This window comes from Ixodes scapularis, unplaced genomic scaffold (assembly GCF_016920785.2).
Source record: "Ixodes scapularis isolate PalLabHiFi unplaced genomic scaffold, ASM1692078v2 PGA_scaffold2__306_contigs__length_199485367, whole genome shotgun sequence".
Lineage (NCBI taxonomy): Eukaryota > Metazoa > Arthropoda > Arachnida > Ixodida > Ixodidae > Ixodes > Ixodes scapularis.
Genome location: NW_024609857.1, coordinates 157184701 through 157198679, shown reverse-complemented (window position 1 = coordinate 157198679; position 13979 = coordinate 157184701). Strand labels below are relative to the sequence as shown.

Here is a 13979-nt window from a genome sequence, read left to right as displayed (position 1 = left end):
GGCAGCAGCGAGCGACGGTGCGTCGCCGTGACAGCTGGCTATTGCGAGAGTGAATCAGTGAACGAGTTTCCTAGCGAAATATTCTACTACGCTCGTCCAGTCTTCCACTGACACGGATGATGCTAATGTACAAGTTTTTTTAACCCTCACGTGGACTTTTTTATACCTTTTAAGAAGCTCAAGAATAGTATAGTGGACAAGATTGACTTGTAGTTTGTTTACTTCAGTGCTGTTTTATTCTGTCAAGTGTAACCCTAAAAAAGGCCCCTAAGCTGTTTGGGAAACACAATAAAGGTCTTTGATTCATTGATTGTTCTCGAATATTTGACCTAGAATGTTCGGGAGGTAGCTAGGGTGAGACTGACTAGGCAATGTCATTCTGGTCTTCTTATCCTTTACACTTGGGTAAGAATAAACACGAAACTTCTAGATGCACGGAGAAGGGTTACTTCTCGATCATGCATGAAGAAATATTATGTGAATTGCTTTAAAATGAATAAAAAGACTCCAAGGACATCATCGAAAATATTTTAAAATCCCATAGCAGCTCCTACGCAGTTTAAGAGAGAAAAAATTTACGCGGTACAACACTGCGATTGCTACCGCAGTTCAACGACGATCTGCGCTTCGACGTCGGGAAGAATTTGTACACAAACAAATAAATAAATAAATAAATAAATAAATAAATAAATAAATATTTATTCATTTATTTGTGTAAATCGAACCCATCGAACATCGTCATAGTTCGAATTCAACGTCAGAATGTTCAAGCTTTAGTTGATACGGGTGCTGCGATTTCAGTCATGCATTTGAATATTTGTGTCGTCTCAAAACAGTCGTCACACCGTATCAAGGTAACCTCAGAATTGCAGGATCCCACCTACTTAAACCCGTTGAGGTTTGCACAGCTCGTATTTGTTTACAGGGTGCGTTGCATTTACTTCAGTTTGTCGTACTCTCATCATGCACGCATGACATTATTCTCGGCTGGGATTTTCTTTCTACTACTGATGCAATTATTTTTTGCGGGAGCGCACAGCTTTCTCTTCACGAACTGCCTGGACCCGTGGAAGATGCGCCTCTCTACAAGACAGCAAACTCCGCTCATTACAAGGAATTATAATTACGTCTCATAGTTCATCGTTAGTTCCCACTACGTGCTCTTCACTGCCACCAAGAAACTATTTCATCGCGCCCACAGTTAAGTTATTGACAAAAAAAGGTTTGCTGGTTCCCCATGGCCTCGCCGTTATTGGTCCCTTGCCAACGTTTATCTTTGTAATTAACGTTACGTCAGAGGCTGTACTGATCCCGGAGCAGACCGTTCTGGCCACCGTCACATTAGCGACTGATATTAATGCGGAGGGCAAGTTCGTCTGCTTCTTGCGCAGGGGGTAGCGGTGACGTCAGAACGCCGAGCGCTGATTGGTTGATCGTGACCCCCCTATCTGAGCGTCGTCTGCTCCTCTGCAACGTCGTCTGCTCGCAACGTCGTCTGCGTCTGTCTTACCTTTCCTGCGACTTTCGTAAGTGCAGAGGCCAGATTCACAAAACAACCTTACGCCAAAAATGTGCGTAAGACATAACTTAAGAACAAATTCGTATTGAAACGAAATTTTTTTAAGTTTTGGGCAGGTTACGACGAAATCCTACGACAGCTCCGAAGCTGTCTTACGCACTTTTTACGATCAAATCAGCATGGCCGACAGCGTCGCGGTCGCGACGACCCACGGACGTTAATTTTTCTACGTGCGCTCCTCACGCGTCCCGGCTTCAAGCAGCAAGAAAAAAAGTAAAAACTACTTGAAACAGACCACGACGAACAAGGACGCTGGATTCACAAACACCCGGGGAAAGCTCCAGCGGCCACGATTCCACCGAACGCGACCAAGCGAGCACGGCAGTTAGGCTTAGCAGGCACTCCGTGACTCGGAGACCGTCTGCCCACGACCGGTTGGTGTGCTGATTGGAATATGCCCGCGCGACCCTTGTGAACTCTTCCCGTATTATACTTTAATCGCTGACCTCAGTTTTGGATTAAGAGGTCAATTTCTTCCTCTTGTTATCTCCTTGTTTCCCGAGGCAACGGTGACTGTCGCCGGTGAAAAAGCGGTGAATCTCCGACAGACGCAGGAAAGGTAAAGCAGCCATCGCTTTGACTAGCAGACGTGAAGCAGACGACGTTAACTGCGCCAACCCGCCGACGCCGTTAAAGAGTGAGGGGTCTCGCCGCACACGAAAGGAGGGAAAAAGTATTTGGGAGGGAACTTGCGGACACTAACACGCTCACTCCCGGTTCTTGGTAAACAAACCTCGGCGCCTCGGGACACCTCGCCAGTGAGTCCTTCGAATTCCCTCCTTGATGCGCGTCTGCTAGTTGTTAGACAAAAACAACGTACCGTTCGAGTTATTTCGTCTGCCCTCTCTGAAAGGTGAAGTCGAGCTCGCTCGTAAAGACCTGCACTTCCGAAAGTCGCAGGAAAGGTAAGACAGACGCAGACGACGTTGCGAGCAGACGACGTTGCAAAGGAGCAGACGACGCTCAGATAGGGGGTCGCGATCAGCCAATCAGGGCTCGGCGTTCTGACGTCACCCCTACTTCCTTTCTCATGCGCAGAAGACGAAAATGAGCCCACTTGCGAAGCGTATACAGTTTCCCTCGACGACCCATTCAATATTCAGACCAACGCACTCTCAACAGACTACACCTAAGAAAATGATGAATCCGGGCGGCTTTCTTTCACCATCGATAGGAATCTTACCGATCTTCAAAGGCAAAAAGTGATAACTCTCCTAGACTTGTACAAAAACGTTTTTGACATACATGAAACACCTTTGGGCGCCGCTTCAACCGGTCAACATTCCATCGACACGCAAGGCCAAGCTCCTATTCGTCAACGACCCTACAGGGTTTCAATGAAACAAAGGCAACTCATAGAACAACAAGTTGCAGAGATGCTACAACGAGGAGTGATCAGAGAGTCTTCAAGTCCTTGGTCCTCTCCTTTTGTCTTAGTGAAGAAAAAAGACGGCGGCATTCGCTTTTGTGTAGATTACCGACGGCTTAACAAGATAACCACCAAAGATGTATATCCATTGCCACGTATTGACGATGCCCTCGACTGCCTTCAGGGCGCTGAATTTTTTACCTCCCTGGATTTACAATCCTGATATTGGCAAGTCCCAATGAAAGAAACCGTTAAACCTAAAACGGCCTTCATCACGCCAGACGGTCTTTGTGAATTTAACATGATGCCATTTGGACTTTGTAATGCTCCGGCCACGCTTGAAAGGCTGATCGATACTGTTCTCTGAGGTCTGAAGTGGCAAATCTGCCTTTGCTATCTAGACGACATTGTCATTTTTGCACCGACGTTTGAAAAATATCTCGAACGTGTGGCCACTGTTCTATCGTGTATTGCAAACGCCAATTTGAAACTGAACACCAATAAGTGCCATTTTGCTACAAAATAAATTCGAGTTCTCGGACATGTAGTATTGAAGGAAGGTGCCCGACCCGATCCTGACAAAATTCGAGCAGTCGCAGAATTTCCCATCCCAACTACAGCTAAACATCTTTGCAGCTTTTTGGGTCTATGCTCCTGTTTTTCGCCGATTTGTCCAAGGATTCGCAACGATCGCCGCCCCCTTACACGCCTTGCATGATACAACCAAGCCTTTTCATTCGTCTCCAGAATGCCAGACTGCCTTCAATCAGCTAACTGCTCTCTTGACGGGCGATCCGATTTTATGCCCACTTTGACCCCTCACTTCCTACAGAGATTCATACAGACGCCAGCGGGTATGGACTAGGCGCAGTCCTAATACAACGCGAACCACCCCAACCCAAGAGAGTTGTGGCATACGCCAGTCGCACCCTGTCAAAGTGTGAACGTAATTACACTACAACCGAAAAAGAATGCTTGGCTATTATTTGGGCTATTTCTAAGTTTCGACCATACCTGTACGGACGCCATTTTAGTGTCATCACAGATCACCACGCTCTTTGTTGGTTAACGTCGTTGAAAGACGTCTCGAGACGTTTGGGACGTTGGGCTCTTCGCCTCCAGGAGAACAACTTCTCCGTCACTTATAGGTCCGGACGCAAACATCAAGATGCTGACGGCCTCTCACGTTGCCCTTTGCCTACGATTGCTCCTGACGGGGACGAAGATCCGATTACACTCGTTGCTCTCTCTCTGGATGCTGTGGCACAAAACCAGCTCCAAGACCCCTACACCCAGGCCCTGGTGCAACATATTACAGGCCTTGCTATCTCCAACAACCGCAAGTTCTACAAACGAGCACGGCATTTTTCTGTCCGAGATGGGCTCTTGTTTCATCGTAACTATTCAGCAGACGGTTAGCGATGGTTGTTAGTAGTGCCACGGCAGCTTCGCTCCGAGCGGCTACAGTGCCTCCATAACGACCCAACGTCGGGACATCTCGGGGTCTTGAAGACTTATAATCGTTTACGTGGCCGATATTACCGGCCCGGCATGTGTCGCTTTGTGCAAAAATATGTCAGCTCCTGCTTATTGTGCCAACAACGGACAAAAACACCTCAGAGTCCGCCGGGTTTGCTCCAACCGATACCTTGTCCCGACAAGCCATTCGAACGAGTCGGAATCGATCTGTATGGCCCTCTACCAAAATCATCTGAGGGAAACCGTTGGGTTGTCGTCGCAATTGACCATCTGACGCGATACGCCGAGACTACTGCCCTGCCCACCGCAGGTTCTCATGAAGTTGCAAACTTTCTCTTAAACAATATTATACTGCGTCACGGCTCGCCTCAAGAACTACTCAGTGATCGAGGAACAGTTTTTTTTTTTTATCGCAACTCGTCGAAGACATTTTGAGAGAATGCAATGTTATTCATCTTTGAACGTCTTCTTATCATCCCCAAACAAATGGACTCACGGAGCGTCTTAATCGTACCCTTTCTGATATGCTTTCGATGTATGTCTCTCAGGATCAAGATAACTGGGATCGAATTCTCCCATACATTACTTTCGCTTATAACACCGCTACTCAAGCTACGACAGGCTTCTCACCTTTCATGCTCACGTATAACCGCGAAGTATCATGTACTACTACCTTGCCTTATCGGCCAGATATCACGGAGCACATAACCTTTGATCATGCAATCAGCCGAGCTGAGGAATGTCGTCAGTTAGCCCGTTGTCGCACATCTGAGCACCATAACGTCGAAAAGAGTCGTTACGACGCCCGTCACCGCTCTGTCACCTACAACGATGGTGATTTTGTGTGGATCTGGATGCCCATCAAGAAGCCTGGACTATCTTCAAAGCTTCTTCGAAGATATCATGGCCCATACAAAGTGCTGACAGCTACCTCGCCGGTCAAATACCGCGTCGAACCCGTTCCCCTCCCCACCGATCGCCGCCGTCACCATCAAGAGACCGTTCATGTGTAACGAATGAAACCGTATGTACCGCCCGACCCGACCGCCCCCTCTACAACTACTGCTGCCAGGGTGGCAGCCCCCTAAGCGTGGGGCAAATGTAGCGAAGAACACGACAAGCGTGGAGTCCAGAAAGAAGAACGACGATCGCGCGCGTCTTATAAAAATCTGACCCCGTATCAGTGCCTTCAGTTACACCACTTGTCTCGCTATTCTTCTTCGCTTCAATATATATATATTTGTTCTACAAAATGCGTCTTTCAAACATTTGAGAAAGCCTTCTGTTGCTCACGGGTGTCTATCATCTATGCTTTCTCCAAGCCAAAATAACGGCACTTTACATATTTACATATGCCATCAAACATTATTTTGAAACATTCGAAAAGAAGTATTTTTAACGGACTTACGTTCTCGTTTCAAGTAGTCTCCTAATGGCCGCTCTGCCTTTAAGATGGACGTTGTACAAGAAACTTATGTCTGGCTGGCTCATAAGTGATTTATAATACCCGGAAGAAATTTGTAGTGGGGCGTTCAGCCTGCCGACAAGTTATGAAAAAGGTACAAACATACATGTAAGGTTAGAAAACCGTGAGAAGATAACTCGCAAGGATGTATATGACAATAAAATATTGATAAAAAACCAAGGTTTTGATATAGAAGATAAATGTTAGAAAAGACAGGAGACAGATTTCTTGTGCTATATTTTTAGTAATATAGCAAAAAAGCATTCAATCACAAAAAAGACTAGTGTTCAATTGTCGACCTTATTAAATTTGCAAGGTGTACTCAATATATCATAATTTAATAATGCAAAACTGATAAATCAGAGTTGTCAGGGTAAAGTATTAGCAACTGAAAGAATGGGATAAGGCGGCATAAAGCGAGGCAATAATAGCGATAAGTTCAATACTATATTTTTACGATGAAATAAAAAAGAGGGGCCTATTGTCATTTGGTTCCTCGTTCACATTCAGCGATGATTGTGGATGCAGGGGAAGCAAAACAAATAATAAACACACAAGGCTAAAGCGTTCAACTGTCGGCACGCCAAGTAGAATATCCAGCAAAAGCACGCAACATGAAACATGCTCCCCTGAAAAGGTTCCGAGAACCCCAACATGCACTCGGAACACATGAAATCGCAATGTGATGAGATCACAATTCCTGTTGAAAATCCACAGTGCCTTATTTACACTGTGCACCACATAGTGCGGGTTTCGGGTCCAAGTAAAAGAAAACAAACAAGTTTTATTTTTCTTGTTTAAGACATGTGTGCATTTGTAAACCAGGGAAAAGTTGTATTGATAGACTGGGTAGAATATTCTAACATTTCTAGAATTTGTGTTAAATGGATGTTGAAAGTGCAGAGATATGAAAAGAGTCGGGGTGTCTATTGAAATATTAATTTCGTTGTCATTACTTTCGTAATTATAAGAAAGAATTATGGCTTCAAGAAACCCTACACGTATATTACACGAAATCGGCTTCGCGCTGTAGAGAGGATCTGAGTTAAATGCACTGAAATAATGAGCCGATGAACTCTAAATCTTGCACTCATTCTAAAATACATTAACATCTAAAATTATGAAATAAAATTTCTAAATTACTTACAAAAAAGCGAGCTGGTGAGCGAAAAAATGGACACCACTGAAGGATCTTCCGTTGTCGTGAATAAACGCCACGCTCCCACTTTGGCAAACACTTCCTTGCTGGGGCAGACCTATAGTCACATAAATCTTAAAAACACGCGTTTTCACATCTTTTCTCGTCATGAAATTATAGTCCTAAGCAGCACCATTCTAAACACTTATTAAATCCTGACTTACTATACTGAATGTTTCAGCGAAGATTCACAAATCGTTTAATATAGGGCGGTTGCGTAAAAAAGGAAGCTGTTTCCTGAACAAACTGTCACAGACGGCGGACGCTAGAATTGGAAAAACATGCGAATTACCTAAATAATTAATAAAACTTTACTTTTTTTCTACTAAAGAGAATCAAATAATTCCAATTAGTACCCTGCTGGACTACAAAAAAACACTGAATCGATACTTCAGCTGGGGCGAGTTGGTGAATCATCCTAACACTTCACAGCGCACAAAAAACAACATACTATAAAAATACATGCACTCAAAGAAATAGCTCTCACTCAGGGCTGCGTGAGAGCTATTTCTTTGTGTGTATGAATTTTTATAGCATGTTTTTTTGTGCGCTGTGAAGTGTTACCACAAAATCAACTCATTTTTGAAAGATATAAACGTGTGCAGGATTGTAAGGCGTTCCGAAAAAAACGCTCAATTCGAACGCGTTTCAAGTTTTCGGTTTCCTTGCGGAGCGCATCTTTGGCCTTGTGGTCCTACCCCGGTGCGCCAAGGCGCGCAACGAACATGCGCCGTATTTCCTTCCATACTACGAGAAAGGTAATGCAAATGCTTGATTTCTTTTTTCTTTTTTTTTGGGGGGGGGGGGGGGGGGGAGGGTGGGGGGGGGGAGGAGGAGGAGGGGGAGGTGCGGTGAAGCGCTGTACACCCACTGACCATATGAGCTGAAACACGCAATCTGGACGTTTGTGGCGCCTACAGTTCTTACAAGCTTCATTATCTCTCAAATTGACAAATGGTTCAACGTTCGAGTCCTAAGCGCGTCCTAATTCAAGTTTGAAAGAAAAAAAAAAAATGACAGGAAACCCGGAGAAGCAGGAGGGCTGTTTCCGCGGTAGTACACGCTTACATCTTTGTAATTTGATTTTTTTTATGATGCTTAAATACCTTGTATTTGGAAGCATATGCATATTTTCAGCAATGAACAAAAATTGTTTAGTAAATTTTTGTTAATGGTGGATGGTAGTTTGTTCCCAGAAAGGGTTCCTGTCTTCTCTCAACCCCTCCCCCCTCCCCCCCCCCCCCCCCCCTATTTTTGCGATTTTTGAAATCCTTCGGTTAAACACCCGGTTTGGAATGCCTGCAGCTCATCTTGTATTCCAAATAACATTATTTTTCGTAGGACGTATATTGTGTCTCATGCATGAGAACCAGCCATCGTAGTAATTCTCAATCTACGTCTGTCTAATTATAAAATTTCTTAAATTAATAATGCGTCATCAATAGTTACATACATACATAGCGACCTTCATGTTGGTTGCTAGACTGATTTTTCACGTGGCGGAAGATTCATCTTAAAATAGTTGAATAGGTTGAAGCATTTTTTTCCCTTACATAGTTTTTATGTTTTGCTCACATACTTTTAGTGCCAGCTTGGATAAATACGTTCACCTTCAGAAGTAACTCGTGTGCTGAGTTCAAATTACTGTGTGTGCTGGCAACGATACATTTAATTTATTTAAAATGTTTTACTATTGGAAAGTTTTGGAATATAAAAAAAAAAACATTAATAAAAAATAGAAGTGTACTTGCCCGTGCCACGTCCTTATCTTCCTTTATGAGGTGGGTTGTCTAGCTGATACCTAATAAAAAGGCAGCTTTCTTTGGTATATATTAAAGTATATAAAAAACACTTTATCATACAAGCACAAAGCGATTACCAGAAGCTGAAACCTATAATAAACCGTATGAGCATGCTGCTTAAATTCTTCTACTTCACCCTACAGATCACTGGGTTCTGCCTGACCATCCCCCTGTACATTTTTTGCCAAGTCAACGCCGGTTTTTCGCCGTGTGTGTTAGATTACTCTTGCTTTCACATGGATGACGTATAGTCATCGTGGGATGATTGGACGCCTTCTGACGATCGGTTTGTGCTTCAACTGCCAACACTGCATCAGCCCTTCTACTGAGTCACTACAGCGCCACCTACATCCGGCAGAAATGCCATAAAGCCTTTGACTGAACCATTTTTCTTCAGTGGCCCTGATGACAGCTGGATAAACACGTAATACTTCTAAGTATCACGATTTGCGTAATTTTCTGCTACCGGTCACACTGATTAACACTTTTTTCTGGTTTCTTATCTTGGTATAATATTTGTTTTCTGACTGTAGCGGAGATGTTGAGTCTAACCCTGATCATGACACAAAGGCGCTTTAAAAAATTCTTGATGGACAAACGCAAAAAGCTGAGGAATAAAACAGACAAGAGGCCTTAGATGCTAGGTTTGATGGTTACGAATCCCGTCTGATTCAAATCGAGTTGGGTTTGTTCCAGAAATCTGATATTGTCAGGCGAATGTAATCTTTGGAAGCAAAAAGTGCCGCTCTCTAGAGGGTGGTCTCTCATCTTACAGGTAAAATTACGATTCTAAAAATCGTTCTCGCAGAAATAATTTGGTTGTATACGGGCTGCTGGAACCTACGAATGAATCTCCTGCCTTGTTGCTTGATAGCATTTATAATCTGCTTTCTTCAAAATTGTCTCTAACTTGCAAAGGCGGAGAACGCTGTCATCGCCTCGGTTCGTTTGTAGAATGTAAAATTAGACTTGCAATATTAAAGTGATTGATTTTCGAGATAAAGTTCGTATCCTCAAAAATGCCTACAAGCTTAGGGGTACTCGGATCTTTGTGAACGAGGATTTCGCACCACTGATGATTGCGAACCTCTACAAAGCGATTCCTTGCGCATTCTAACCTTATGCTGAGAAAATGGCGGTAATTATTCCCGATAAGAAAAGGTATTGCCTTTCAGTAAAACGCGCAATCGTGCCTTATTTATACTAGCTTGATGTTAAGTGTATCGTTTAACTAGAACTTTTGTGAGTCATGCTGGCTCACTTTTTAATTTTGGTCTTTTATCACATAAAGACTAAAGTTTGGCTCTATTGTGTGGAATACACTTAGTGCATGCGATGCAGCGAAAATTGAATATGTTTAGCCCGCCTGAACATATTGCAAGGTCTATCCGCCAGAAGGCTGTACCGTGATAGAATATTTTTGCACAATATACTTCGCAGTGATATTGAGTCTTAACCTTTGCGAACTGTGAATTTGACGAACCCGCTTTTTCTAATAGGAGTGCGCTTACTTTTTACCCTCACGATCAATACACGCCCTCACCCATCACAAGAGCGCAGACATTTGTGAATTGCTTTAGTCATGGGGACCTAGACATTTTCGGCAACTGTCAAGTTTAAAACGAGGCTGCATGATATGCTTTCTCATCTTTAGTTGTGCATTTTCACTTGTTGTCGTTAATTATATTCAAGCATATTTTATATATGCATTACTTCTTAAAGTGCCACATTAAAAACCTACACTGGTTGTTTAAGGGGACAAAATAAATACATTATGATATTATGAGACATTACATTATAATTTCTCGCCACCTGTTCCGTAATTTTCGTAAAGAGCATTGGTTCGATGCTGCTAAACCTAGAAGAAATAGCCCAAAAATTAATCTCCGTTACGACCACGTCCTTGTTGACAGCGTACGGAACTCGTGGGTTCCAACAAATTACAAAACTGTAAAAGGTCTTCATTTGACTCAATATGGACATTCAAACTGACACGCAAGGAATAAACCGTTTTCTGTAATAAACATTAACGCTAGAAGCTTTTCCCCCCAAATCCACTGAGTTTTTTTGTATTGCATCTTTATATCCACCACTCGTAATATGTGTAACAGAAACCTAGTTACATGATGCCATTCTTGATTGTGAATTCACCCCTCCGAACTGCAACGTAGTGCGATGTGATAGATCTTTCAGAGAGTGCTGCGTGATTTTTTAAAACTGACCTTATCTGCTCTTCATAATTTACCTAACACTGAGTCCTTAGGGTCAAGGTGCGGCTCGATAAGTTGGTTGCTGTTATCGGTGCTTTTTATAGAGAACCTGGATCTTCCCTTAAAGTTATTTTAGACATTTATGATTATATCTAAAAATAGAACGTCGCTATTTCTAAAGGGAGACTCTGGTCAATATTTTTGAATTTGGTATTACGACAGTTTTCAGTCAGGTAGTGTCCCATTAAAAGTTCTCATGAGAGACAGCTATACGCTCCAAAAGCCTGGATTCTTTAGCATGCATCACGCAGTATTAATATGTGAGGGCATACCGGTACCTTGTTTATCCAAACCAAAACGGACAGGGACGGGAATCTAAGCCAGGATTTCTGGAATGCTGCGTAATTCTGAACAATCATATATTTTTCTAAAAATTAGTCTGGAAGTAATCTATTCTTTAGAATGTATTGCCCGATGAGAAGGTTGGTATCCCCATTTGAAGTTGGAGTGCTCAGGTGTTATATCTAGCTTAGATTTTGGCGCAATACCAGTAGCTCACATTAGAGGCCATACTTATGAAGAGTGTTATTGTGTACAGACATTTGTAAAGAAAACTTTAATTGACCGATTTACTTGCTGAATGTCTCGAGACCCGGGGTCGTAGCAGTGAAGTTCTTGTTATCACCGAAATCGACTTACCCGGTTATAAACAGAAGAACATCACAGTCCTTGTAATAATCTTGGTTTCGTTCTCTCGTCTCAGTCAATTTTTGAATCGTCTTATCAGATTCAACATATTTACTAGATGAATCTCCTTCAATTATAGGTAGTATCCACTATTAGAACAAGAACGTTGTAACAATATTGGTATTAGATTGTTTCATCGAACAGGAGTGGCATTGTTTTGAAAGTTGCATTTTGAGGGCCGCTATTTTTTTTTTTAAATATTTAGTATAAGGGTTATTGTTTTCCTGTTTCTTCGTTTGCTTCTTTTGCTTGTCCAAACACTATGAGTAGAAGGCCAACAAAACAAACATTTGTATCATATAAAATATATACAATTGACAAATATGCAAGCAGCAATTTAGCTTCAACAAGTCAAATTGTGAAATTGTACGTTAATTGGTCCTAATGATATTCACAAATTATTGAAGAGTGGGCAGTAACAAAGGTTGAATTTTTGTGATTCGGATATTTTATACACCAGTTTGGTATATCGCTGTGCTTATTTCACGTTTAGCTTGTCTTTACAGACAAGTAGATTTCCTTCGGCATAACAAAAGTCTGTGGCAGTTCACAAATCTGGAAGCTTAACGTCTGACGATAATTACCAATTACAGAGCAATTACATTGCTCCCTGTTTTTCCAAGTTTTCTAAAAACTGATATTTAAGCACCCTAGCTTTTATTTTAAGCATACGTTCAGTCCATATTAGCACGGTTTTTGTCGTGGATGATCTGTTGAAACTAATCGTGTAACACTATAATCTAAACAGTGAGACAAGGGGAACTAAAAAAATACGGACAAGGCGACACAAAATATTAAACATAGCCGAGTTCATTCGCAAGAGAACATCAATTCATAGGCGCCCACACAGACAGGGAAAAGGGAAGACAAGAATAGATGTCACCGCAAAGTTGGTGGAACTGAGCCAGACTGACTGACCTCCGCCCGGACACCGCACCACCAGCAGACACCCGCCGCCAGGCTACCCGACATACTAATGCCCGTCAAGGCCATGTGAACCGAGAAAAATGCCCCACCCTCTGTTCCCCTCCCTCCCCCTCCCTCCCCCCGCTCCTCCTCCGACCACCTACACGTCGAAAACAGCAACAAAAACCCACTACAGAAGAACCTTCCTTAAGTGTCGTTCACACACTTGCCACCGAGTAGGGCGAAGAGAGACAAGACCGGCTCTCAAGCCTCTTGCGACGGCGGAGGACCTACTGTGCAGCAGTGTATCAGCTCCTCCGCTGTCGCAAGAGGCTTAAAAACCGGTCTTGCCTCTCTTGGTCTAAAGCGCCGTTCACACATATGCAACCGAGTAAGACCGAGAAAGACCAGACTGGTTTTTAAGCCTCTTGCGACCTCTTAGGACCAGCTCCGCTGCAGCGCATCTGGTCCTTAGACGTCCCAAGAAGCTTAAAAACCGGTCTGGCCTCTCTCGGTCTTACTCGGTCGCATATGTGTGAACGGCGCTTCGCGCGTTCGTTCAAAACTAATGACGGATGGCTCACTGAATTTCCGTGGTCCCCTATACTCAAGGTTCACTTTTAGAATTATTTTGAAGGAATCAATTTCTTTGCACTAAAATTCCCGTAATGGCGAGCTCGCATAACATTCAGCAATATGTTTAGCTAGTTCAGATGACGGAGAAACATTTTTTACATTTTTTTTTGTGCCCTAAAAGGCGTTCATTTACAAACCAACCCGTATGGCCCACATAGCAGAGCCCGCAATCAAATGAAAGGTTGTACAGAAGTTTATTGACGCAGCCATTTTGAGGATCCCTATCTTTTTTTGACACCGCTCCGTTCTCGCTCAAATGCGAATGGTGTAAGCAAAGAAAGCGGGTCTTTCAAAATAATCTTAAAGGAAACCTTGAGTATAAAGGACCACGAAAAACCAGTCGTCTATAGGTTTTAACAGACGTGTGAAAAAGTTACTTCTTCTGTAATTTTTTTTTTGTCGAGTGGTGGGTGGCTGGAGGGAGGGGGTCATATTAGTGATTTAGTCAAGCTTACAAATTTTGGGAAGGAATAGTTTGTGTTTCTGGGTGAGAGATCACAGGGGGGTGGAGGGGGTACTATTTGTGATTTAGTTAATTTGAGAAAGGTTAGGATGGAGGTACTTCGTGTTTTTCGGTCCCGAAAATGC

General features: G+C 43.0%; 1 pseudogene; it reads right to left on the bottom strand.

Annotated features, from left to right (window-relative positions):
• Positions 1-13979, bottom strand: part of LOC115331965 — a 73001-nt pseudogene that overhangs the window by 34856 nt on the left and 24166 nt on the right.